General features: G+C 37.2%; 1 pseudogene; it reads left to right on the forward strand.

Moving 5' to 3' along the window:
* Positions 1 to 3420: 3420 nt before the first annotated feature.
* On the forward strand, positions 3421 to 25787 carry LOC110316827 (annotated as a pseudogene).

Below are 25787 nucleotides of genomic sequence, written 5' to 3' on the forward strand. Positions count from 1 at the left end.
CAGATTGGTCTCTGAGCATGCCTGTGAGGATTGTCTTGATAAGTGATTAATACAGGAGGGCCCATCCTACTGTAGGCAGCACCATTCCTAGAAAAGCAGACCTGGCCTGTGTAAGATGCTGGCTGAGTGTGAGCCAGGGAGTGAGTCAATGAGCAAGTCAGCAAGTAGCAGCATCCTATGGCTTTTGTTTCCAGCTTCCTATCATGAGTTCCTGTCCTGGCTTCCCTCAGTAATGGACTCTTCTCTGGAGGTGTAAGGTAAAAGAAATACTTTCTTCCCCCAACTTGCTTTTGCTCAGAGTGTTCTATCACAGCAACAGAGAGCCAAGTAAGGCAGCTACCAAACTCTTTTTATGAAGGAAGTATTATAAATTTGATAAGGAGACACACCCATATAAAGAAAATTAGGTGATAATCCCCCTGATGAACCTAGACCTAAAATTTCTTAATAAAGTATTGGCAAACTCAAAGACAACTGCACATAGGAAGCTAATTCACACTGACCAAGTAGGCTTCATTTTAGGAATGAAAGGGTGAGCCAACATAGGAAGAACAATAAATGTAAGCCATAAGATGAGTAGGCCCAAAGAAGAAAACCACTTGGTCACCTCAATAGGAATAGGAAAGGCTTCTAACGAAGTTCAATAGCCCTCTAAGATAAAAGCCCTGAGAATCTGGGGAAAGACTGGAAAATGAAGGGACATACTTTTTTTTTTTTTTTTTTTAAAGTAACTACTACATCATCTTGTAACAACCATCCCTGGCAAGTCAAGTCTCATCAGGACTAAGCACATGCTCTCCCACTGACTGCATCCAAGGCAGCACAGCTAGGTGAAAGTGATCCAAAGGCAGGCACCAATCCGAGACAGCCCCAACTCCTATTGTTAGGGGACCCACATAAAGACCAAGCTGCACATCTGCTACATATGTGTAGGGGGCTTAGGTCCAGTTCATGCTCTTTGGTTGATGGTTTAGTCTCTGCGAGCCTCCATGGGCCCAGATCAGTTGGCTCTGTAGGTCTTCTTGCTTTGTTCTTGAACCCTCTGACTCCCTCAATCCTTTCCCCACTCTTCCACAAGACTCCCTGATCTGTGCCTAATGTTAGCCTGTGGGTCTCTGCATCTGTTTCTATCAAATATGACTCATGGACTGGTTGTGTTCTTTTTTCTCCCACACTTGTCATAAATATAGATATACCTGAGAAGAGAAAACTTTAGTTGAAAAAAAAGGCTTCAGCAAACTGACCTATAGAAATGTCTGTAGGGCATTTTCTTGATTAATGGTTGATTGGAAAGGCATCCCACTGTGGGTAGTCACCTTGGGGAGATGATCCTGAGTTGTATTAAGAAAGCACAGAAAGTCATGGGGATGAAGCCAGTGAATAGTGTTCCTTCAGATTCCTAACTTGAGTTCCTTTCTGCAGGAAATCTCTAACATGATTTCTCTTCATGTTTGACCGTAAACTGAAAACTTAAATGAACTCTTTCCTAACCAAATTGGTTTCTGTCATAGTGTGTTGTCACAGCAACCAAAGCTCTAACTAACCATGGTGACCAGAGAGATCATTGCCCAGAGGGATCCTGCAAAAAAGAAAGAGCTTGTCCTATAAGCATAGTGATATGGTGGGTGTGTAGGGGGTGGGGTATGTTTGACAGTGGCAAGAAAGTTTGGTAGTTGTAACAGAAGAAAAGAAATCCATTACACACAAGACAACCCTAACAACAGTTACACATAGGTACATGTATGCTGAGTATCAGGAGACTCAGAAGTACTTCAGGTTTTCTGTTTGGCTCTAATGGTGAAAAGGAGGTCTCCTGAGCTTACTTAGAGTCCTGGAATGCTGCCTGCCACCCTTTTCCTGCTCCCTGTCTCTAACAGTGGAGAGAAAGAACCCCAAAAGAGGACTGAAAAGGTAATAAGCACAGATTTTTCCAAAAATAACTTGAAGGAAAATATTAAAAATTCAGCATCAATTTTCTCATATATAAAGAAAAACATTAAAAACATCTCCATGAAGGTTGTGAAATTTTAATATGTCTGTCCTATCTGCTGGAAAAGCATTAATCCTTGATGGTTTAGAAAAATGGTATCAAACGTTTATGAAAAAGATGACTTCCATATTGTTTTGACTGTTTCAGAAAAGAAAAACTTTCTGATTGTTCTGGTTTTAAATAGTGGTCTATTTAACAGTACAAAACAATGATTTCATTATGATTTTTTCATATATGTCAAAAACATACTGTGTTTGTATTCATTGTCCCGTTCCTCTCACATCTGTCCTGACTTCCCCCACCACCTTCGGATTCCTGATAGTGTCTGCCCTACTTGCAGCTCTAGGCAGATAACTCGACAGTTATAGATGGTACTGTAATAATCAAGGATGTGCACGTGTCTCTATTGTGTGACTTTGACCCATGTGCCAGTTCTATTTTTAGCTTTATAAGGAATCCATCAGCATGGTGATCTCCTCAGTGGTTGAATTACATTCCAACAGAGGGGCACAAAGGTTCCCCTTTCTGCTCATCCTCAGCAGCATGTATTGCGTGTTTCTCTGTTGATTACCATGCTGGGCTGAGTGAGATGAATCTCCTTATAGGTGTTTTGCTTCTCTGATCACTTGTTTACTCCAGTCCTGGGGATCAAATTCAAGCTTGCATGGACTAAGCAAACACAATGAGCTTCATCCTAAGTTCTTCATTTATCTAAGTTATGGACTTCGTGTGGAGACCACACTGATCTTGAACTTTCTCTTCCTCTGCTTTGTAAAGATTATAGGCCAATGAGGCTGTTTCTGAAGTCTCGGTACAGTTTAGATCTGTGGAGAGGGCTTTTTTTTTCATGTATTTTTGGCCATTCACACTTCTTAAGAAAAGGGTCTGTTTATGGTTTGAATTAGTTGTTCATTTAGTGTTGATTTTTGAGTTTTTTACATCCTAGATATGAATCCCCTGTCAGATTAAAGACTGGCAAGCATTCTACTCCTCACTCTGGGAGGCTGTCTCTTCAGTTTCTTGTCTCCTTTAATGTGCATATTGTTATGTGTTTTGAGGATATAAGTATAGCAATACTCCCTGAACTCTCACAAAAGTACAGAAAAATGAGCTTTCTAAATTGCCATAGCTCTCAATACTTTTTATGGTCTTGTTTCCCCACAAGTTTCTAATCTTTATGAAACTTAGTATACAAAACATCTAGTCATTTCCTTAGGAAGGAGATCATGTCACAGAAAACTGAATAAACTTATGCCTTTCTCTTGATAACCCATACAGTTTATAGAACATCAGTTGACTAACTTGGGAGCAGAAATCATTATTTTTCTCCTTCTTCATTAGCATGTTAAGATATATCTCTAAGTATATAACTGATAACAGTAATATCTGCAACAGTGTACTATCCAGAAGAGAAGTGTGTAAAAAGCTACATGAAGATTTCAGAACAAAAATTTTACAAGTCTCCTCATGAAGACCAGGTAAGTCTAAGTAAATCAAAAGATCATGTTCCTCACAGGAAATTTTCAAAATCTGATATTATTGTATGCTTAATTTATAAATTTATATAATACCAAAAATGTTCTTTAAAAATTCTAAGAGGTACATACATATTATCTCGAAACTTACTCTATTTTAATCCTGAGATTATTATTTAGGAATAAACAAAGTAAAAATGACTAGAAAATTTGGAAAAATTGAATGGCTCCATTAGTTATTACAACAAGGTGTAAGCTTGGGAATGAACCAAGCATGTGTCAGGGTCTAGTTTCCTTCTCTAGTACTGAAGTCAACAGTGATAAGACAAAACACAATGCTTCCATAAATAAGGCATCCTGAGACTAGAAAAGGAACGTGTGGATTGATTATGAAAAAAGGCATAATAATCCCAAATTGAAAAAGTAGAAATAGACTCAAATGAATGAAGGTGACTAAGATATCAAAGGTGGCATCCTCTATCTCGGCAGTGATGGGCATGGCACTGATTCAGTTACATAGACATCTTTCAAAATAGAAATGAAGTTTGGGTCTGAGTATTTGTAATCAATTCTAAATGAGTTTTACATGCAAATATGAAAGTTTAGAATTTCTTATATATTTATTGGTGAATTGCTCATCTTACCCAGGTATTCCATTTCTCAAAATCCCAAATATGTAGTGTGAAAAGAACATATAAAGATTGATATCAACATATGATTTTAGAAACTAGACCAAATACATGAATAGTCAACTTACAACAAAATATTCTTGACTACAGTTTTAAGGCAAAACTTTATTGGATTTCACTCACAAAGAAAGAATCATTAAAATGGCGCTGTGGTTGCACATAATTTTTTCATAAAACCCATGAGATTGAGAAGGGAATTGGAAAAAGTAAAACATTACTGGTGGGCTACAAAATGCCGCTGCAATGGAAAGCATTTGTTAGAATTTACCAAAACAATACATTCCCTTGTCATTTAAGCCAGCAGCCCTATCACAGGAAATGTACAATATTGAGTTATCTTACTTTCAGAAAGCAACACAGTGGGTGGGAATGCTCACCATGATTTTTAAAAGCAGAAATATTCCTATAGTAACTCCAAAGAACACTGAAACTATGTTTAACCATAGAATGAAACTATACACAGTCCCGCCAAGAAGGAGGAAAAAGGAAAGGAAAAGGGGAGAGGAGACAGGGACAGGGATGGTATGGGGAGAAACACAGATGCAGTCCTCTGAATTTTAGTGATGCAGGTACATTGTCAGTGAAAGGAGGCAAGAGAGGGGTGAGTTACTAGACGCTGCCTGGCATGTCAAAACCTAAGAGCACACTAGCAGAAAAGTTAAGGTACATGCACAAACTAGCAAAGACTGATCTCACAAAGGGAATAGAATACTTGGACTACAAGGTCAGAAGAGAAATTTTTCAATATATTTTTACCTTGTGATAGTGGAATGAAAACTAGATTTTTTTATGCATAGCAAATAAGCACCCTATTTGTAAGCTATATTTCAGCTCCATAAGTTTATCATCTATTCCTATCATCTATCTATCTATCTATCTATCTATCTATCTATCTATCTATCTATCTATCTATCTATCTATCTATCTATCAGAATTTTGAATGTGAAAATTGTTAATAACATGCCTGTTGCTAATATGAATTAATAGCTAAAAAAAAAAAAAAAAAAAAAAAAAAAAAAAAAAAAAAAAAAAAGGGACTGAAGAGATGGCTCAGGAGTTAAAAAAAAAAATGCTTGCTTATTTACAGAGGACTGGAGTTCCATCCAGTCCCAGAACCCATGTCAACCAGCTTACAACTTTCCATATCTGCAGGAATCAGATTTCTTCGCCCAGCCTCCATGAACCCTTCAGTTCACATACACATACATATGCACATGCACATACAATGCACATAGTTTAAAAATAAAATAGGGGTTGGCGAATGGTTCAGTGTTTCAGAGCATTTGCTTTTCTTCCTGAGAATCAGAATTCAATTTCTGCCATCCACTTGTAATTCTGGTGCCTGGAGATCTGATCCCCACTTCTGATCTCCAAGGGCACCTGTAGGCATACATGCATACATATAGACTTATATACGTAGTTAGAATTTTTTAAATCTTTAAAAATAAATAAATAATTTTTAAAAAAATAGCTAAAAAATGGAGAAAAGGCTCAGTAAGGTCATCTATCAAGCATAATATTTTCTGAATTAATCCATGGTCCTGACTTGCATAATAGACAAGAAAACAAAGTAAAAAGATCTTCACCCTCTACAGATGGCAAAACAGGGTTTGAATATAGGAGTATCATTGAAACAGTAAATAATATGCAAAAGCTCTAATCATATTTAGTTGTGAGGACCTAGTGCAGGGTTCTTCTGTGTGCTATCTTAGTTACAATGGAGATGGAGTAGGGAGATGCTAAACACTTCTTTTACTCTCTCTCTCTCTCTCTCTCTCTCTCTCTCTCTCTCTCTCTCTCTCTAAATCTCATCTCACACACAGGCAAGAGGGTTTGGCAGCAGAATGTATTGAGTGGGAAACAAATGATCAGACTGAATTACAAACTTGTTTGAGAGTCCACCACAGTTGGATTCCTAACAGATGATAAGTAGCAATCCGTAGGTCAGGGTAGCATTGAATTGTGAAAGTCAATCCCACAGGACCATGGAACTCCACACTATATCTACTTTCCTTTTAAAAGATGTATAAATTTAACTTGTTTAAAGGAATGCTTAATAACACCAACTAAGAAGAAAAGGAGACTGCTAAAGGGGTGTCTCCTTCCAGAGGAGTGGGAGAGACGAGAAAGCTTTGTTATTTGGTGGGGTCTTAAATGTCAATCACAGGGCCATCGGTCCCTATAGCCTTTTGTTAAAACCATCTGCTCTTCTCACTTCCTTTCCTCTTGCATAATGCCCCCATGGTTTCTATGGAGGCAAACCTTCTCTTTTCCAGCAAAGTATACATGACCCTGGGCTTTTGCCATGATTTATCAAACCTTCAGCTTTGAGCCCTTTGAGATAAATTGTCAACTTTTTGTGGACTACCATAAAAGGAAACTTGACCTTCCAGGGTGCATCCATTGTTACAACTTTTAAAAAAAATGGCTAAAGTTTTTGTTCTAGCATTGTCAGAACAGTTTTGTATTCTGCATAAAAGCCAAAACAGCATTCCACTCTTGTGTCTTTCTCATAAGTGGCCACCATTCTGTTGCCAACACACCCATGTGAAAATCTAGCATTTGTTTTAAATATGAATACAAGAAGCCATCATTTTCAAAGGATCAGATTTACCCACAAATGACTGGCATTTAGTCATGGTAGCTTGTTGAACACTACTTCATGTGAAAATAGAGCATTTCTCTAGGGTTACAGACTAGATGCTGCCTCTGTGTGTTTGGGGGAAGAACTGTCATCGTTATTGTCATAATTTATTAAATAAACTTTATTCCCAACAGAGAAAGAGATGCAGAAATTCTTAAGGGCAGTGCTAGGATGACTAAAAAGTACAGAGGATTCGGAAGGTGATGTGGGGAAACAAAGCCAAACCATACTGAGCTCCACAAATGACCGCACCTTAGTCACCCAAAAGCATATAAGCCAAGGTGGTTTAGAGAGTGAGATAAACTTCTAACCCACACAGTGCAAAGCTAAGTGTGTCCAGGAAAGGACCCTGGTATATAAAAAAGACCAGGAAAGGTCATGATAATTTTAATGCAGTTTGGACCTGGATAGATACATCACCATCAACAAACATCAAAAGAACAACTAAAGCAGCCCTGCCTTATGCCATGCTTAGATGTGGCAGTCTCAACTTTCAGAAGACTCAGAATTGACCCCAGTTTTTCATTATTTGCCTTTTGTCCTAAGATTTTTTTTTCCTGTTTGTTCCACTTTAACAGTATTACAGTATTTTTACTTTATTCTATTTTTAACTTATTTATTCTATTTTTAACTAACTCTTTTTTTATTCCGTGCATATTATTTTATTTATGTATCTTTCATTATTGGGCAGTCTTTTTTCTCTTTTAGTTTTAAAGTTTGTTTTTGCCTACAGAGTTCCTCCTTTTTTCCTGATGTTTTTCATAACATTTCAATTTTATCACAATGGAATATTAGTTTGGTTTTTTCCTAAATACATGTTTTTATTTGTATTTATTTTTCATGTTTATCAATTTTGTGATTTATCATTATCGGGAAGTCTTTGTCTGTTATCTTTTGCATCTACTCTAATCTCAATCTCTTCCTCCACCCTGCTTCCCTATGAGATTCTTTTCCACTCCTTCTTTTCATTTCTTGTAATTAAATTATAATTTCATAGCATAGTCTACATTATTTCCTCATTTTCTAATGCATGGTCATTAGTAATGTGTTAGTGGGATGTATCAGTTCTTTGTGTTATTTGGTATACATTCAGTTTAATAATGTTGCTGAATATAAATTTCTGTTTTTGTCACTCAGTGGATTAGAATTGAGTACTCAGAAGTGGCTCCGGTCAATAGGATGGTCCTCAATTCCCCCTCTTACTTTTCTAGACACATATACATGCATGGAAGAAATATTAATTGTTTATTGGCATAAATAGGCTTAAGGACAGAATCCACCAATCATTTTATCAGATATAGCAAAGGTCTTTAGTAAAATCTCTTCATGATAAAAGTACCAGAGAATCTATAAATACAGAGAAAATATATTAAAGACAACACTCTGGAAGCCTATAACTAATATCATCTAAGTAGGGGAAAGCAAAACAAATCATAAACAAATCATTTGAACAAAAAATCAGGAACAACAACAACATAAAATTACCCATGCCTACTCTCTTCATGCTTGTTCAATATAGAACTTGAAGTGTTACTCAGAGCAATCAGACACTGAAGGAGATGCAAATAGGAGAGAAAAAAGTCAAAGCATCCTTTTTCTAGACATAAAAGATCCCAAAGACTGTATCAGAAATATCCTACAAGCTGGGTGTGGTGGCGCATGCCTTTAATCCCAGCACTTGGGAGGCAGAGGCAGGCGGATTTCTGATTTCGAGGCCAGCTTGGTCTACAAAGTGAGTTCCAGGACAGCCAGAGCTATACAGAGAAACCCTGTTTTTAAAAAAACAACCAAACCAAACCAAACCAAACCAAACCAAACCAAACCAAAACAAAACAAAATAAAACAAAAAGTAACAAGCAACCAAACCTAACCAAACCAAAACACCCTGTCAGAGTATAGGTAACCAGGAACGTGAAGAATTTTGCATAGTGAGAAATTTAGGACAGCTAAAAACCAAACTGAAGAAGGCAGAAGAAGGAAATAGAACTGAGGACCTACATATAATCCAATATTCTTATATCTACCTATTTCTTGACAAAGATACCCATAATACATAATAGCAGGAAAGGCACAAATGTACTGTGCAAACTGAGTAGTAACATGTAGAAGAATTAAACAATTCTTATCTCTAGCTTTGTATAAAACCCAACTCCAATTAAATCAAAGATTTAAAGGTGAGACCTGATACTGTGAATATGATAAAGGAGAACACAGGAAATAAGCTTGAACTCACTGGCACAGGAAAGAAGTTCAATGGGAAAAAATAAAAACAATTTCTTTGAAATCAGGAATGAGGTAAGAATGCCCTCTCTCACCTTTTTAATGTTGGACATTTGCCTAAGAGACCAGAAGGGCATGAACGGGATACAAATAAGAAAGGAAGATGTTAAAGTAAATCTCATTTGAAGATAAATAGATAGTATACTTAAAATACCCTAATGACTCTAAATACTCTAAATTTAGAACTCATAAATACCTGTGGCAAAGTAATAGGATATAAAATTCAACATACAAAAACTAGTACCCCTCCTAGGAGCCAATAAATAACTTGTTAAGTGTGCTGGTTGGTTTTCTGTTAGTTTGACAGGAGCCAGGGTAATCTGAGAAAGAAGAAATTCAGTTGAGAAAATGCCTCCCTAAAATGGCCTGTAGGCAAACCTGTGGGTATTTTCCTGAATAATGACTCATGTGGGAGGGCCCAACCCACCATAAGTGGGACAAGCTCTGCTCTGGTGACCCAGGACTGGATATAAAGGCAAGCTTAAGGGAGCCATGGGGGTCAAGCTAGAAGGCAGTGTTCCCATGGCCTCTGCTTGAGTTCCTGCCTGGGGCTCCTATCCTGATTTCCCTTCCTCCAGGAAGGACTTCAACTGTAAGCCTAAAAAATTCCTTCCTCCCCAAGTTTTTCATTATTATTGTACCTTTTACCTGAATGGAAACCTAGCTAATACACCAAGAATGAAAACACAAATATAAATACCATTCACAGTAGCTTTACACACACACACACACACACACACACACACACCACCACCACCACCACCACCACACCACACCACACCACACCACACCACACCAATAATGAATGTAATGAAGTATCTCTGTTTTTCTTTCCTGTTTGTTTGTTTGAGACAGGATTTCCCTGTGTATCCTGAAACTGCCTTTGCCTCCGCCTCTGCCTCCTGAATGCCTGATATAAAATATTTTAAATGATGCATTTTGGTAACAAGAAAAAAGAACATTAGCTGACATTATGGAAAAGTGAAACATGAGTATTCTGATGATTTGTAGCCCTAAAATTTTCATTATTTTTGAATGTTAAAATTATGTACTTATAGCTTGTTCTTGTTTGTGGTTATTATCATAAACTTTCAATTTAGGATATACTAAATATATTTATCAGATATCTTAATCTTGACTATAGACAAATATAAAATGAAAGTATTTAGATCATAATACATAAGAAAATGATATTATAATCAGTTCAAACAGATAAATTTATAAAATTGCATATGTTATATCTATTGATATCTGTGTATATGCATATAATCTCTATAATTTCTAAGCATAAATATAAAGATAAATTGATCATTAAAAACTAAAATGTTTAATATCACATAGGATTATTAATATTAGGGGCACCTAGACCTCTAGACAAAGTTTATATATAGTTCTAGTACACAAAGTCCTACAAGGTAGTCTTTGTTACTTCATAGCTGGAATGTGTTCCAAATAATGAATCATTAAGGTAACTGCTGCACCAGTTGTGATGAATGTCTCTGCTACCTGTTTCAAGTTTCATTAAATTTTCAACTTGTAAAAGATCTATTTTATTGTGTTTTCTGTCTGTTCTGCTTCAAGTATAGTATATACAAAAGAAGTCTAGGACATAGAGCATATTAGCTGGAACTAGGAATATTAGTGGGGAAAAAACATCTCGTGGAAAGTGATTCAGAAATACAGTACAGAATAACAGGATATTTCTTTTGGATTTTGCAAGTATGTTTTCTATTACTGGGGTATTCACAATACATTTATATCTGATAGTGCTATGGAGAGCCTAACACAGAGGACTACTCAAACACAGTCTGTAGCCAAATGAAAGTCATTATTTCAGTCTGCTGGGACTACGTTCAGGTGTTCCGGACTGAAGTATATCTCTGAGCATTTAGAGGAAGAGGCTTTTAAAGGCAAAGACTACATCAGGTGTCTCACTCAGCAGCTGCAGCAGGAGATTTGCACAAGCAAGCAGTTTAACAGAAGGCAAGATAAATTTGGTGAAATATCTTGATCTCAGGTTCCTAAATAAGATTATGATAAGTTCGCAAAATATTTTCTATAAAAACAGACCCAAGTTAAACCTAAAAATGACTTCATCAAAAATATAAGATGAAAACAAACAAACAAACAAATATATATAAGATGGGAGAAACTGTATTTTCTTGCCCTGCCATATAGTCTGCACAGAAACTCAAATTTATGATATTGAAGAAGTAACAAAACTAGATTTTAAAAAACAACAACAATGCCCTTTCTTCTTCAAGATGGGAGCAAATTTTAAAATGCCCTACTGCAGCATAAAGCATGATTCAGCCTCACCCTTGGAGTTACTTCCTGTAAATTTGTCTTGCTTCCTTGGCAGTTTCATAGTTAAAACATGTCCTTCTGTGAACCAAAAAGCTGACCAGACCTTTGTTTTGCTGCTCGGTTTGGATGGTCTGGTTATTTGTTGCTTGCTTACTAGTTTGACAGAGTGCCTCTTTAACCGTCATGGTCTGGAACTCTTTATACAGCCTACGCAGGCCCAAGTGGTGAGCTTACAGGCATTGCCATTAGTGTCTTGCCATTAATACACTGCTATTAGTGTTCAGGTAGCTATAGCAGGTTTTCTTTAAGAGCAAATGTTTCTTATTAGTTTTTTTCTAATTAAAATATACTTGTATCACTCCCCTTTCTCTGCATTTGCTCCAACCTCTTTCATGTTTCTACCTCACTCTACCTCAAAGCTTTAAGAACATAAGTTTTGAAGAAAGATGTCTTGAAAAAGAAACTATAGTTTGTATTGCAGCATCATAGTTGCACTCTGTATAAAATTCTCAATTTCTTTTTATTTAACTAGATCATTCATTTATAATTTATGGATAATAGAGAAACAGAAATAATTAAATGCTTTAATATTCCATAATTATTTTCATTTTTACATTTGCTTAATGTTGGAGATTGTTTTTTTTTTTGTTGTTGTTTTTTGTTTTGGTTTGGTTTAGTTTTTTGAGACAGGGTTTTTCTGTGTATCCCTGGCTATCCGGGAACTCACTTTGTAGACCAGGCTGGCCTCAAACTCAGAAATCCGCCTGCCTCTGCCTCCCAAGTGCTGGGATTAAAGGTGTGTGCCACCACTGCCTGGCTTGGAGATTGGTTGTAATGCTTTGATTCAATCAGGAATCTGCATGTCCAAATGCAATTGGGTCTTTGTTCCCAATTGTTTTATTTTATTTTATTTTTTGACAATTCTTTATTTTACTTTATTTTTTATTTTTTGAGCTATTTATTTATTTTAGGTTTATGAATACACTGTAGCTGTACTCAGACACACCAGGAGAGGGCATCAGATCCCCTTACAGATGGTTGTGAGCCACCATGTCATTGCTGGTAATTGAAATCAGGACCTCTGGAAGAGTAGTCAGTGCTCTTAACCTCTGAGCTATCTCTCCAGCCCTCCCAATTGGTTTTTGATTGATCAATAAAGGTGCTAGCAGCCAATGAGAGACAGGGTGGGGCCAATTTCCCCAACTGGGCTTAAGGTAGCAGGGGAAGATTTCTGAGTACCCAGTCTTTGAGTTAACCAAAGCATTTAAAAAAATAAACTAACATGTTTGCGCGCGCGCGCGTGTGTGTGTGTGTGTGTGTGTGTGTGTGTGTGTGTGTGTGTGTGTGTATCTTTTATTCGAGGAAAGTGATGTAGCCAAATCTCACCGCTACAGCTTATAGCATCTTTGATGGACCAATGTTGTGTAGCTTAAAACCTTCCATTAGAAGGAAAACTTCTTGAAACATAGGATATAAAAAGAAAGCAAAACAATTTATGTGTTTTACAATACAGTGAAACTAAAGGATATTCTAGGGTGGAGTGAACTACTCCATCCTGTAAGGAAGAGCATTAAGACAGGAAGTAACTCAAAATAGCTCCAGGATGTCCCTGAAACAGACCAGAGTCATAGGTATCTCCCTCTCCAAGAGTGTATAAGCAGTAAAGAATGCTCAGAGTCATTCTCAAGAGAGCAAAGATGCATAGAGTCAGAAACCAGCTGAACAGCCTGGAAGAAACAAAGACCTAGAGAGCTGCCTAAAAGAGGTTCCTGACAATAAACCACATGGAAAGAACAATCTTCAACCTGTTGTGCTGCCTGCAGGCTCCCAGTTTTGTTTTTTGTTTTTTGTTTTTTAAATTAGATATTTTCTTCATTTACATTTCAAATGCTATCCCGAAAGTACCCTATACCCTCCCCCCACCCTGTTCCCCAACCCACCCATTCCTGATTCCTGGCCCTGGCATTCCCCTATACTGGGGCATAGAACCATCGCAGGAACAAGGGCCTCTTCCCCCATTGATGACCTACTAGGCCATCCTATGTTACTTATGCAACTGGAGACACAGCTCTGGGGGGTACTGGTTAGTTCATATTGTTCCTCCTATAGGGTTGCAGACCCCTTTAGCTTCTTGGGTACTTTCTCTAGCTCCTTCATTAGGGGCCCTGTGTTCCATCCAATAGATGACTATGAGCATCTACTTTTGTATTTGCCAGGTACCGGCATAGCCTCACAAGAGAGAGCTATATCAGTGTCCTGTCAGCTGAGCATGAATGACAGCTCACAAAAACTGGGAGCCTTCTGGCTATTACATATGTAATATGCTCAGTCAGTGCTGGTCATACAACTTTCTTTGAGTCATTTCTGCTCCTGTAAGTAACCACTCACCCATATTCCTGTAAGTTAACCCAATAAAACTCAGTGGTTCACCAAGTTTGACTTTAGTGGTATTTGTATCTTATTATTTTGTAGCTTCCCTGTCTAGGTTAAGTAGATATGTGTGTGAGGTGGTGTGTATACCCAGGAAAATTCTGTCACATAACAGTCATGACATTCTCATCTCTTTTGCCAGTGATAAGGTTGAAGCATAGGGAGGAGGCTTAATGACTGTAATGCCCCATTGGATAGTTAGAAGCCATAAATGCATTGTTCTGGGAACCTGAAGACATCAAATCATAAGGATTTAAATTTTCTTTCTTTCTTTCTTTCTTTCTTTCTTTCTTTCTTTCTTTCTTTCTTTCTTTCTTTCTTTCTTTCTTTTTACTGAATTTTGGATTCTTAAAAGAATTTTAATGCCAGAAATAAAAATCCTGAGATGAACAATTTTATGGAAGACTCCTAAGGCTGTTAGGGTTTTTTAATAGGTGTTGCTCCTTGATTAATAAGGTGTTTTGTCCCCGAAGGGAATTTAGCACAATAGGATGGGGAAAGACCATATCAATCTTCATTGTTCAGACTTGGGAAATGGAAATGAGATTACTTTCAGTCCTAGAACTTGCCTATCATTTATCACCAAGTAAACTCTAAGGCCTTGGGGGAAAAAAGAGGGAGACAGAAAACAGTATTTCTTAATTCACATAGTTGGTTCTAGTAAAGAATCCAAAATATTCGTATGATTTTTGAGGTGGTGACTCTCCATGTTAATATGTTGAATCCCTAGTGATTAAATTGAACTCAGTAAACTGAACATAGCAGGTAAATACAGTTACTCTCTGTGGATTTGCATCATTTCCTTGTCTTAATATAAATTTTGATTACATGTATTAAGTACACTGTGAAAGCTATCATAAAGACATACAACTGTATCATATACTTCAATCATTTTTTATATATCTGAATCCTTTGTTTTTTTAAGATTTTATTTATTTATTTATGTAAGTACACTGTAGATGTCTTCAGATCTCATTATGGGTGGTTGTGAGCCACTATGTGGTCACTGGGATTTGAACTCAGGACTTCCGGAAGAGCAGTCAGTGCTCTTAACCGCTGAGCCATCTCACCAGCCCCTACTTTAATCATTTTTGTCCCCTCTCTTCTCCCTATCTCCTGTTGCTCCCACTGTCCCCACTCCCCAGATATTCTTACTTCTACTTCCATGTGATGTCATTGATACTTTTCATGTCATAAGACTTTGTGCATCTATATAAGATCTACAAAGAATGGAATAATAAAAACATGCTTGTTCCTTGTTTTCTTATTTTAGCATTAGTTTAGTTTCTTGTTTCTTATTTTATTATTACAATTCTAATTTCCTCCTAATTTCCAATTGTTGGAAATCTTCCTGCAAACAACAGATTTTTTTTTCTTTGTGACTCACTAAAACTACTGTGCCCATGTACCTCATTTTCTTTATCTATTTATCTACTGATATATGCTTGGAATTATTCCATAATTTGACTATTGTGAATAACAGCACTCCAATAAATATAAATGTGCACATAATGTTGTGGTATTCTTATAGAGAAGTGTTCAGCATTTATACTCAACACTGCTATAGGTGTATCATATGATAGTTTTGTTTCTGATTTTTGGAGGAACCTCTCTGATTTCCATTATTTTGGATGAATCCTCAACAGAACTTGTCATTTATTTTCTTGATTGTAGTAATACTGACTAGCATGGTATGTAATCTCAAAATTTATTAAATTTTCATTTCTCTAGTGGCTTTTGAGAATTCTACATATATTTTATTGACTAATTTATTTATTGATTGAATTATTTGGTTTCTTAGCATTGAGTCTTTGACTTGTTTATATATTGTAGATATTGACCAAATGTATATCTAGCAAAACTTTTCTCCCACTCTGTAGGCTGTCTCTCTGCCTAATTGTTTCTTCTGCATTTTAGAAGCTTTTTCAGCTTCATGGAATTTAATTTATCAATAGTTGGTTCATTTTCTTAGCTAGCGAATTCTATGCCAGAAAGTCTTTGCCTAAGTCTTTGCCTATCTTGAAGATCTTCCCAACCTAAGTTTTTGGGTGTTTTGTTTTGTTTTGTTTGTGAGAAGTTTAAAAGTTTCAGTTCTTGAAGTAAGATCATCTTGAATTGACTGTTTACAGGGTGAGAGATATGGCTCTAGTTTCATTCTTCTGCATGTTAACATACAGTATACACAAGATCATTTGCCGAAGAGACTTTTTCCCCCAATGCAAGTTTTTGACATCTGTGTCCAAAATCAATTGCGTTGTATGTAGCTCAGTGATAAAGGGCTAGCCTAACATGTTTGTGGCTCTAGATTCAATCTCATCACTGGAAAAAATAAAATAAAATCATTTTGATAGTGTGGTTTGAAAGAGCAATGTCCCTCATAGGCTCATGTAATTGAACACTTGGTCTCCAGGTGGTGGTGCACCTTGGGAAGGTTATGGAACCTATAAGAAGTGTGGTCTTGCTGGAGATAGTTTTTGAGGTTTCATATCCTGACCTCACTTCTGATTCCCTTTTTTGCTTCATGTGTGCATATGAAATGTCATTTCTCTGCTTCTTGAGTTCCAGGCTTGCTTCTTATACCTGATGCCATGTTTTTCTCATCATGATGTATTAAGTCTCTTTTGGAACAAACTAAAAGAAACTCTTTCCTTTTTTAAGTTGCAACTGGTTGTGGTATTTTTATTGCAGCAAAAGTAACTAATACTGTTGTAGTTGTATAGCTTTCCTCCTAGATTATCTGTTCTATTCTATTGACTTATATGTCTGTTTTTATGTCAATATATTGTTAGTTTGATTAGTATAGTTTTGTAGTATACTTGTTCTATAGGATAGTTTTGTCTTTTGTGCTCAGAATTTCTTTGACTATCCACAAGTATTGTACTACTGTATGTGTTTTACAATTTATTTTTGTTTCTATGAAGAATGTTATTAGAATTAAGATAACTTCATTGAATCTGCTGGTCATGTTTAGAAATATGCCTATGAAAAACACTGCTAATTCTACCAATCTGTGAACACGGGAAGTCTTTCTGTCTTACATTGTTTTCTTCAACATCTATGTTCAATGTTCTAAAGATTCACTGTGGAAGTCTTGTACTTTCTTAGTGTTATTTGGGGGTATGTTGTTTTGAAGCTAACGTGAATGGGATTGCCTTTCTGATTCCTTTCGCAGCATATCCATCATTGGTATCTTTTATGTTGATTTTATAGGTTTCTGCTATACTGTCACTGTTCATCAGTTCTAAGAATTTTCTGGTAGGGACTATGGGGAACTTATATACCAGAGCATACTGTCTGCAAAGATAACTTGACTTTCTCCTTTCCTATATACATTCCTTTTTGTGTCTTTTCTTCTCTTACTACTCTTGATAAGACTTAAACCATTATATTGAATAACAGTAGAGAAAGTGGACATTCTTATTTTGTTCCTGATTTTAGTGGAAATGTAATGTGGTGCCATGTTGGATATAGGTTTGTCATCTGTAGTGTTTACTATTTTAAATATGTTTGTTCTCTCTCCAGGTTCTTCACAGATTTTATCATTATGGAATGTCAGGCTATCTTAAGATGTATTTATGTTATGTATTGCATGTCTGAGTTTGCTAATGGTAAATTATTCTTGAATCCCTGTAATAAATCCTCATTCATAATAATGAATTTTAAAATGTGTTTTAAAATTTGTTTGCCAATACATTTTGATAATTCTATGTCCATGTGCATCAGGAAAACTAACATTTTTTGTTTTGTTTCATTATTATTATTGTTTACTTTGAGTTGGGCCCAGAACAATACTAGCTTTGTAAAGTGAGTTTGTAGTTTTTGCCCCTTTCTCTCTTGGGATAGTTTGATGAGCCTTGAGTTAGTTCATTAAATATCTAGCAAAATTAAGCAGTGAATCTGTCTGTGATTCAGATTGTTTTTAGTTTGAATATAGAATCACCACACCAGTCTTCCTACTTGTTATGTTATCTATTTGTTTTTTTATAGTTTTGGGTTAATCTTCATAGGTCATGTATATGTAGAAAATTATCCATTTCTTTCAGGTTTCAAATTTACTGAAGTACATGTTTCCAAAATACACTGTAATCATCTTCTGAATTTCACTGGAATCTGTGATAGTCTCTCCTCTCAACTCTAAATTTAATAATTTCATGTTCTCTCTTTGTTTTGTTGGTTTAGCTAAAGACTTGTTAGTTTCATTTATCTTTTCAAAATACCAAATCTTTGTTTGATTTATTACTTGTAGACATTTAATTTGCAATAAGTTGATTGTTTTTGCTGAGCATTATTTATCCTCCTCTTGTAATTTTTTATTATTTTTTGTTTCTAGGACACTGATATATATATATATATATATATATATATATATATATATATATATATATATATATATATCACATTATTCATTGAATATATCCATACCGTTTAATGTAGGCATTTATAGACATAAAATTTTCTTGTAGGAATACTTTTGTTTTATCTTACTTCTAATTTGTTGTGTTTTCATTATCATAAAATTTTAGGACCTCTTAAATTTAACTCATTTGTCATGGAATAATTTGTTCAGGTCCATGCATTGTATATTTCTAAAAGTTAGGTTATTGTGCCTTCTTGTTTCAGACCATGGAGATTATATAAAATACAAGATATTATTTAAGGTTTCCAAGACAGATATTTTAGACAAAGTTCTATGAACTGCTGAGAAGAATGAGCATTCTCTAGTACTGGGGTTGAAAAGTCTATTAAGTCCATATGATCTATTATGTCAATTAACTATTATGTTTGTTAATTTTTATGGCATAATCTATCAATTGTAAGAATTGTGCCTTTACATCTTTTGTAGTGTTTGTTTTTATGACAGTATCAACTGTGCCTTTATGCCTAGCAGGGTTTATTTTAGGAAAAAACCACTATGTGGCATGTATATGTTGCACTATTATAGCCTCCTAGTAGACTGCTCCTTAACCATTGTGACGTAGCATTGTCTATCTCTTCTAACTCTGGTTTGAAGTCTAACTTGTCAGAGCCAATCATGGCTGTCTGCTTTTGTTCTACCCATGTGCTTGGAACTCCCTCTCTGTCATCCAGAGAACGTGTGATTCTTGGAGGCTAAAAATAGCTGGCTATTGTTTTTAATCCAATTTTTTGATTTGAGAATTTAGGACATTCATATTTAGGATTATTATTGAAAATCATGTAATAATTTGTGTCTTTTTATTGTTTTGTAATGTTTGGTACCTTCTACATCCTCATTTGCAGTGTTGTAGTATCATGTATTATTCACTGAGAGCTCTCTTCTTTGGGATGTAAGATTATTTCAAGTAGTTTCTATGTTGCTAGATTAGTGGTCATAAACTCCTCCAGTTCATGTTTTTTGGGAAACCTGTTCTTTCCTTTCACTTCAGCAGAATCTTTGCTCGTGATGCAGTGATCTGGTTGGCAGATCTGGTCTTTCATAGCTTGACTGCATCAGTCCATGCTCTCCCACTATTTAAGAGTTTTTGTTGGGAACTATGCTGTCATTCTTATGTATTTTCCTTTGTATGTAACTAGGAACTTGCCTTATCTGGATTTCAGGATTCTTTTTCTCTTCACCATGTTTAGTTTTAATAATGCCATGTGTGGAGATACTTTCAGATCATAACTATTTGGTATTTTAATGTCTCCTGTTACTAGATATCTGTCTCTTCCCTAGATTTGGAAAAATTGTCTGATATGAGCTTATTGAATATATTCTCTTTGTCTATGAAGTGTCATTCTCTGTCTTAGTCAGGGTTTCTATTCCTGCACAAACATCATGACCAAGAAGCAAGTTGGGGAGGAAAGGGTTTACTTGGCTTACATTTCCATACTGCTGTTGATCACCAAAGGATGCAGGACTGGAACTCAAGCAGGTCAGAAAGCAGGAGCTGATGCAGAGGCCATGGAGGGATGTTCTTTACTGGCATGCCTCCACTGGCTTGCTCAGCCTGCTCTCTTATAGAACCAAGACTACCAGCCCAGAGATGGCACCACCCACAAAGGGCCCTCCCCCCTTGATCACTAATTGAGAAAATGCCTTACAGCTGGATCTCATGGAGGCATTTCCCCAACTAAAGCTCCTTTCTCTGTGATAACTCCAGCTGTGTCAAGTTGACACAAAGCTAGCCAGTACATTCTCTTTGTCTATAAAGTGTGATTCTCTGTCTTCTTGCCCATTATTCAAAATTTGTGTCTCTTAATGTTGTACTTTCTCATTTTATATTTATTGTTATCTGAATGTACTAAATCATCCACCTTGTCTTCAAGTTCTGATATTCTGTTTTCTACTTTATTCATTCTGTTTATTTTAAATAATACCATAGATGTGCTGGTTAGTTTTGTTTGTTTTTAATGCAAGCTAGGATTATCTAGGAAAAGGGAATTTCAATTAAGAAATACCTTTATCAGATTTGTCTGTAGGCAAGTCTGTGGCAAGCATTTATTGATTAATGATACTGATATGGGAGAATCCAATCCATTGTGGGCAGTGTGATCTATGGACAGGTTGTCCAGGCTTATGTAACCAAGCAGGATGAGTGATGCAAGATATCCTGGTGTAACAGTGGCACAGAGATTGTGGACGTAACGAACCAATATCTGACTTGACTTAAGGTCTATTCCATAAGAGGGAACCCATACCCAACACTGCTTGGGAAGCCAAGAACCTAGGTCAAGGACACAGTGGAAAACCAAACACTATTCTTCTGCTAAAGGAACATAACAATCAAATGACTCCTGCTAACACTCTGTTATACTCATAGATCCATGTCTTGCTCAGCCATCATCAGAGAAGCTCCCCCCTACAGTGGATGGGAACAAATACAGAGATCCAGAGTTGAACAAGGCACAGACAAAAAGAGACCTTGGACACTCAGTCCTAAAGGGATGTCTTCATCAAATCCTTCCCTTCATGGGTCAGAAAACTGTGGAGAAGAAGAAGAAAGATCAAGTAGTCAAGCCCTTCTGGATAAGGCTAGTGCATATATGAACTCACAGAGACCTTGGCAGAATGCACAGGGAATGTTCAACTCTAGGCCAGATGGGGGTCTCAGCACTGACAGAAGGAATGGACACATGTCACCACTGCTTACTCAGAAGCTGGCTCCAATTCGTAGCCATTTTCAAATGAAAAATTATTTTTTTCCCAGGAAATCTCACTGAGAAAACAAACTACTTTTAAGGCCATACCCCCCTGCACAGCAGCAGAAGGCAAAAACAGATCTCAAAACTGTGGGTCAGCACAGGCTTGCTTTCTTCTTTCTTTCTTTCTTTCTTTCTTTCTTTCTTTCTTTCTTTCTTTCTTTCTTTCTTTCTTTCTTTCTTTCTTTCTTCCTTTCTTCCTTCTTCCCCCCTCCCTCCCTCTCTTCCTTCCTTCCTTCCTTCCTTCCTTCCTTCCTTCCTTCCTTCCTTCCTTCCTTCCTTCCTTCCGTCCTTTCTTGCCTACCTTCTTTGTTTCCTCTGTCTTTATTTTTTGTCCTTACAGATCCTTTGCAGTTATTATGGTTTCCATATTTGTATTCTTATGGGAATCCTGTGTGTGCAAACATGTATGTCTCTGCTTCTATCCATGTTTCTTGTATTTTTTCCCTTTGGCTCTTTTTCTTCTGTTTATTTTGTCCTATTCTGATTTGGTTTTGTTTTACCATGTTTTATTATTATTCCCTTACTCCTTAGATGACTGTTTTCTAAGGAGAGACAAGGTATGTCTCCAGGCATGATAGGAGATGGGAGAAACTGGGAGTAGAGAAAGAAATCTGTAGAGAAAAAAAACTGTAATCAAAACATAATGTATGAAAAAATATCTTTTTAAAGAAAAAAAAAAAACGTTAGCTGGAGCGAGCCATGGAGGCCAGTAACCAAGTGCTTCTCCACAGCCTCTTCTCTGATCCTGCCCTGAAAGGCATACATATCAGTAACTTTATATATACTGAGCAGGTTTTATTAATGTGTATGTATATATGTATATATGTGAATGTATATGTACATATATGTATATGTGTACATGTGCACATATAAATGTCCTTATATGTATATATGTGTGTACAAATATGTATATAACAGCAATTAATGAAAATAGAGGCAATGAGAGCAAGAGGGGTTATTTGTAGGGAGGAAGAGGAGGCAAGAACTGATAGTACAATCTCAAAAAAATAAAATAGTAATTAAAAGATAAAACCTCCTTTGTTTAGCCACTAGGAAGGAAAAAAATTCTGGAGTAACCTGATGTTGACCAATACCCCCTTTTATTCCATGATTTTATTGTGCAATCTATTTTTAAATCCTATTTTTAATGATCTTCTTAAATGCTTTAACTGACCTTTTAGCCCAACACCCACCAGACATAGTGGGAAAGAAAAGATATGGGGAAAGTGGACCTGATTAGAAAGGTTTTTTTGGAACAACTCTTGTCTGCGTTCTCTGGAAATCGGCCATTCAGTTCAGAGGTTAGCAGTGGCAGCTCCATCCACTCGCAAATAGTTAATGGATCCACCAGCAGTCCAGTTCAGTAGATAGCAACACAAATCACAGGTGTGGCACTACTTAGCAGAGACAGCCAGCCCTAAGCCTCCACAGGAGTCAACAGGAGGGACCTGGGGGGACTCCAGAAAAAGTTCTCATCTGTGTCTCTCTAAGTGAAGTGATCAGGGAAGACTTGAGACCCACAAGAGTCGCACAGATAGTTTTATATGTAAGCATGGCTCAGCCTCTATCACTGTCCAAGTTCTATTTATATCATTCCAAACATCTCTCATCCTCCATGAGCCTTGTCTCAGCAAGTGAGTCTGTCTCAGCTGACATCACTCTGCCAATCAGCCTGAGTTGGAGGAAGCCAGAAGAAACTGCAGGGCACCACCAGAAGATTTTTTGGTACAGTTCTCTCTATAAAATCCTGAGAAATAGTGCTCAACTATGCAGTATAAAGCAGATCAATATATGGGTGTCCTTAGAGAAGAATCCTTCATCACGTGTCCTTTCGCATATTTGCTTTAGCAGAACATGCTTTCTCCTGTGTCTGCTTCAGCTAAATGTTTCTTCATGAGTCTGCCTTAGTCTTTCATCTGTGTCTACTTCAGGAAAACACCCCTTCATGTGTTTGCCCCAGCAAAACACCATCTAACACAACTGACTTTCCAAAGATCCCTTAAGTTTTCCCTTCAAAGCTGCTGTTCTGCCTTCTGAGAAGAGCCTCCTGTTTGATAGGAAAATCACTGACTGACTCAGGAATCCCTAGCCAAAGTCAGAGAGACTGTTTGCCTAAATGTGTCAGTTTCTGCTGACTTTACCCCACTTCTCCCCTGCAAATAGTATGTAAATAAGACACTGTACTTCTTAATAAGCTTGCTTTCTGTAAAACAGTGCAGGTACAACATCTCCTGAGCCCACCTGTTCTATCTTGTTTATCTCTGATAAACTTAGATGACCCTAAACTTGTGTCTACCATGTTGCAGTTTTTTTTCTGATATGCCAGTGTTGGTGGTTGTAGTGACATTACAAAATTTTACTTTGAAGTATAATTTATACCCCCAAATGAACATATATCTTTTTCTCTCCATTTAATTTTTTCTTGTTCTAAATAAAGTCTCACTTTCATGTTTACTTTTTGTTCACTACCCAGAGGTTGCTAGTTCAACTGTCTAAGCATTAGGCCCCACAGAACCCAGCTCCACTCCGGGCAGCCTTTCTCCAGAATCTTCCATCACGTGGAGAGCTCCCCTCAGGGTTGGAGGTGTTTCAAATCTGAGAGTAAGAACTTTTTTTTTTTTTTTAACTTTTGCTTAATGTACAATGCCTTCACTTTTTTCTAGTTCCAAATTCCCTTTTCCCCAATATTTATTATTGTAACTACTGTCCTCAAGTTGTATCTTTGATTCTGTTCTATGTTTTATTTCTGATACACTTGTGAAACTAGTTTACAACACTCAATAATTTTCAAGAATATTCTCAGAATAGTAAAATACTGCAAATTTAAAAAGTATACCCCTCAATGGCATTTTAATAATGATTATCAAAATGATGTCCCATGACTCTGGTGATTCTGATAGTTTTCATGTATTTCTTTATATTTCAAGTATTCATGTTTTCAGGAAAAAAGAACAAAACGAGAAAAACAACAAGAAAAACTGAAGGACTAGCTAGTTCAGTAAGTTCAGTAAGTGTCATATGTGATTGCTTTTAAAGAGCTGAGAGCCCTGCGTAAAATATATGCCTTTCAGAGTTTGCAGTGAGCCATTCTTCAGACTTGGGTCCTCTAATTGCATATCCAGGCAGGCACCTGGCATCTCTGTGATCTCTCACAAAAGTGGCGTTGACTTATTCACCAGCCTTAAGCTCATCTCTTAACCTCTTAGCTCCCCTTTGGAAAGCGTGGACAATAGCCATTCTTGGAGACACACAATAGTAAAGTAGCTTAGGTTGGTTAAGCATTTCAGTTGAGTCTGGGTATTAATACTTTTATAATTTGGGGTGTTATTTAAAGTAATAATGAGAATGGTAATTATTTTCCTCAAAGTCTGTTCACACAGTAACGGAAAGAACTTACAATGTATATAATGAGATTTGGGAAGGAGGCAGTCTAGCTTGATACAGGTCTTTCCTTGGAGCCACCAGTTGTTTCCTTTAGAAATCCCATTAGTCTGTTTGGGGGGTGGTTGATTGAAGGCTAGAGACTCTAACATGACAGAAAATACAATATTCCAGAAAATACGACTTCAAATGTGAGCTGGATGTGAGAAAACGCACCAGTAAATTGAGCAATTATTTGAATCAAAGCCTCTCTCACATGTGGTAACGTCAACAACAGCAGAAGGCACAGAAGGCCACCACACAGCCACCAGCAGCTTGCAACAGAAACGAATTTAGGAAGATGCAAAAATGGGGAGCATAAGGAGTATTTAGCCAGTCATATAGTCGAGGGCAATATGCAAGAAGTAGATGTAGGCTGCTTCAGAGTATGCACGCGTGTGAGTGTGCGAGAGAGAGAGAGAGAGAGAGAGAGAGAGAGAGAGAGAGAGAGAGAGAGAGAAACAGACAGACAGAGAGACAGAGAAGATTTATTACCAAAAGAGTATTATTCACAGGAGGGCTTAGCAAGCAAAGTTTCAAAATTTAAAAATATGGATGTATATATTCTTTTAAAGATTTCTCTATAGGCAATGGAATTATAAGGTACATTGTTTAGGTTACAGTATGTAAATGGTAAAATGCAAGATAAATGCTCTGGTCCTAGATAAAAATATTTCACGTGGAAGCAGAGCCAAAGCCTCCCTGTTACAGCGGGCCCCGTGCCTCTGTGGTCCAGACAGGGGTTGTCACGATCCCATTCATCCTCATCCAGAACTGAGCAGGAAAGATGCGCCTGACCAAGTGCTACATGCATTTCGATGATGACGAGAAGCAGAAGTTGATCGAGGAGGTGCATGCGGTGGTCACTGTCAGGGATGCCAAGTACAGATGTACCGACGCTACACTGGCCTCTACTTCCGCATCTGCGTGGACGTCAACGACAACAATCTGGCCTATCTCGAGGCCATCCACAACTTCATAGAAGTGTTAAATGAATCAATCCTTCCACAATGTCTGTGAACTGAACTTGGTGTTCAATTTCTACAAGGTTTACACCCCAGATGTTCCTGGCAAGAGAAATCCAAGAGATCAGCCAGAAAAAGGTGCTGAAGCAGCTGCTGATGCTGTAGTCCCTGGAGAGAGGTGGGCCTCCGCGCGGCCTGGCTTACTGGACCAACCTGCCTGCTCTTCCCCTGCCAGGCCCGAGGCCCACCCCAACAGCCACCTCCCTTCCTCAGCTGGTTCAGAGGAACGACCCCACAGGCAGTGGAGGAGGCCAGAACCCACGGCCTCTGGGCCCTACGTGGACAGCAGAGGCCACCGTGATGTCCCAAGTAAGTGTGCCATTGTCGAATGATGCTGTGAGTGTGTATGTGTGCAGCCCCTAA

This window comes from Mus pahari, chromosome 2 (assembly GCF_900095145.1).
Source record: "Mus pahari chromosome 2, PAHARI_EIJ_v1.1, whole genome shotgun sequence".
Taxonomy (NCBI): Eukaryota; Metazoa; Chordata; class Mammalia; order Rodentia; family Muridae; genus Mus; species Mus pahari.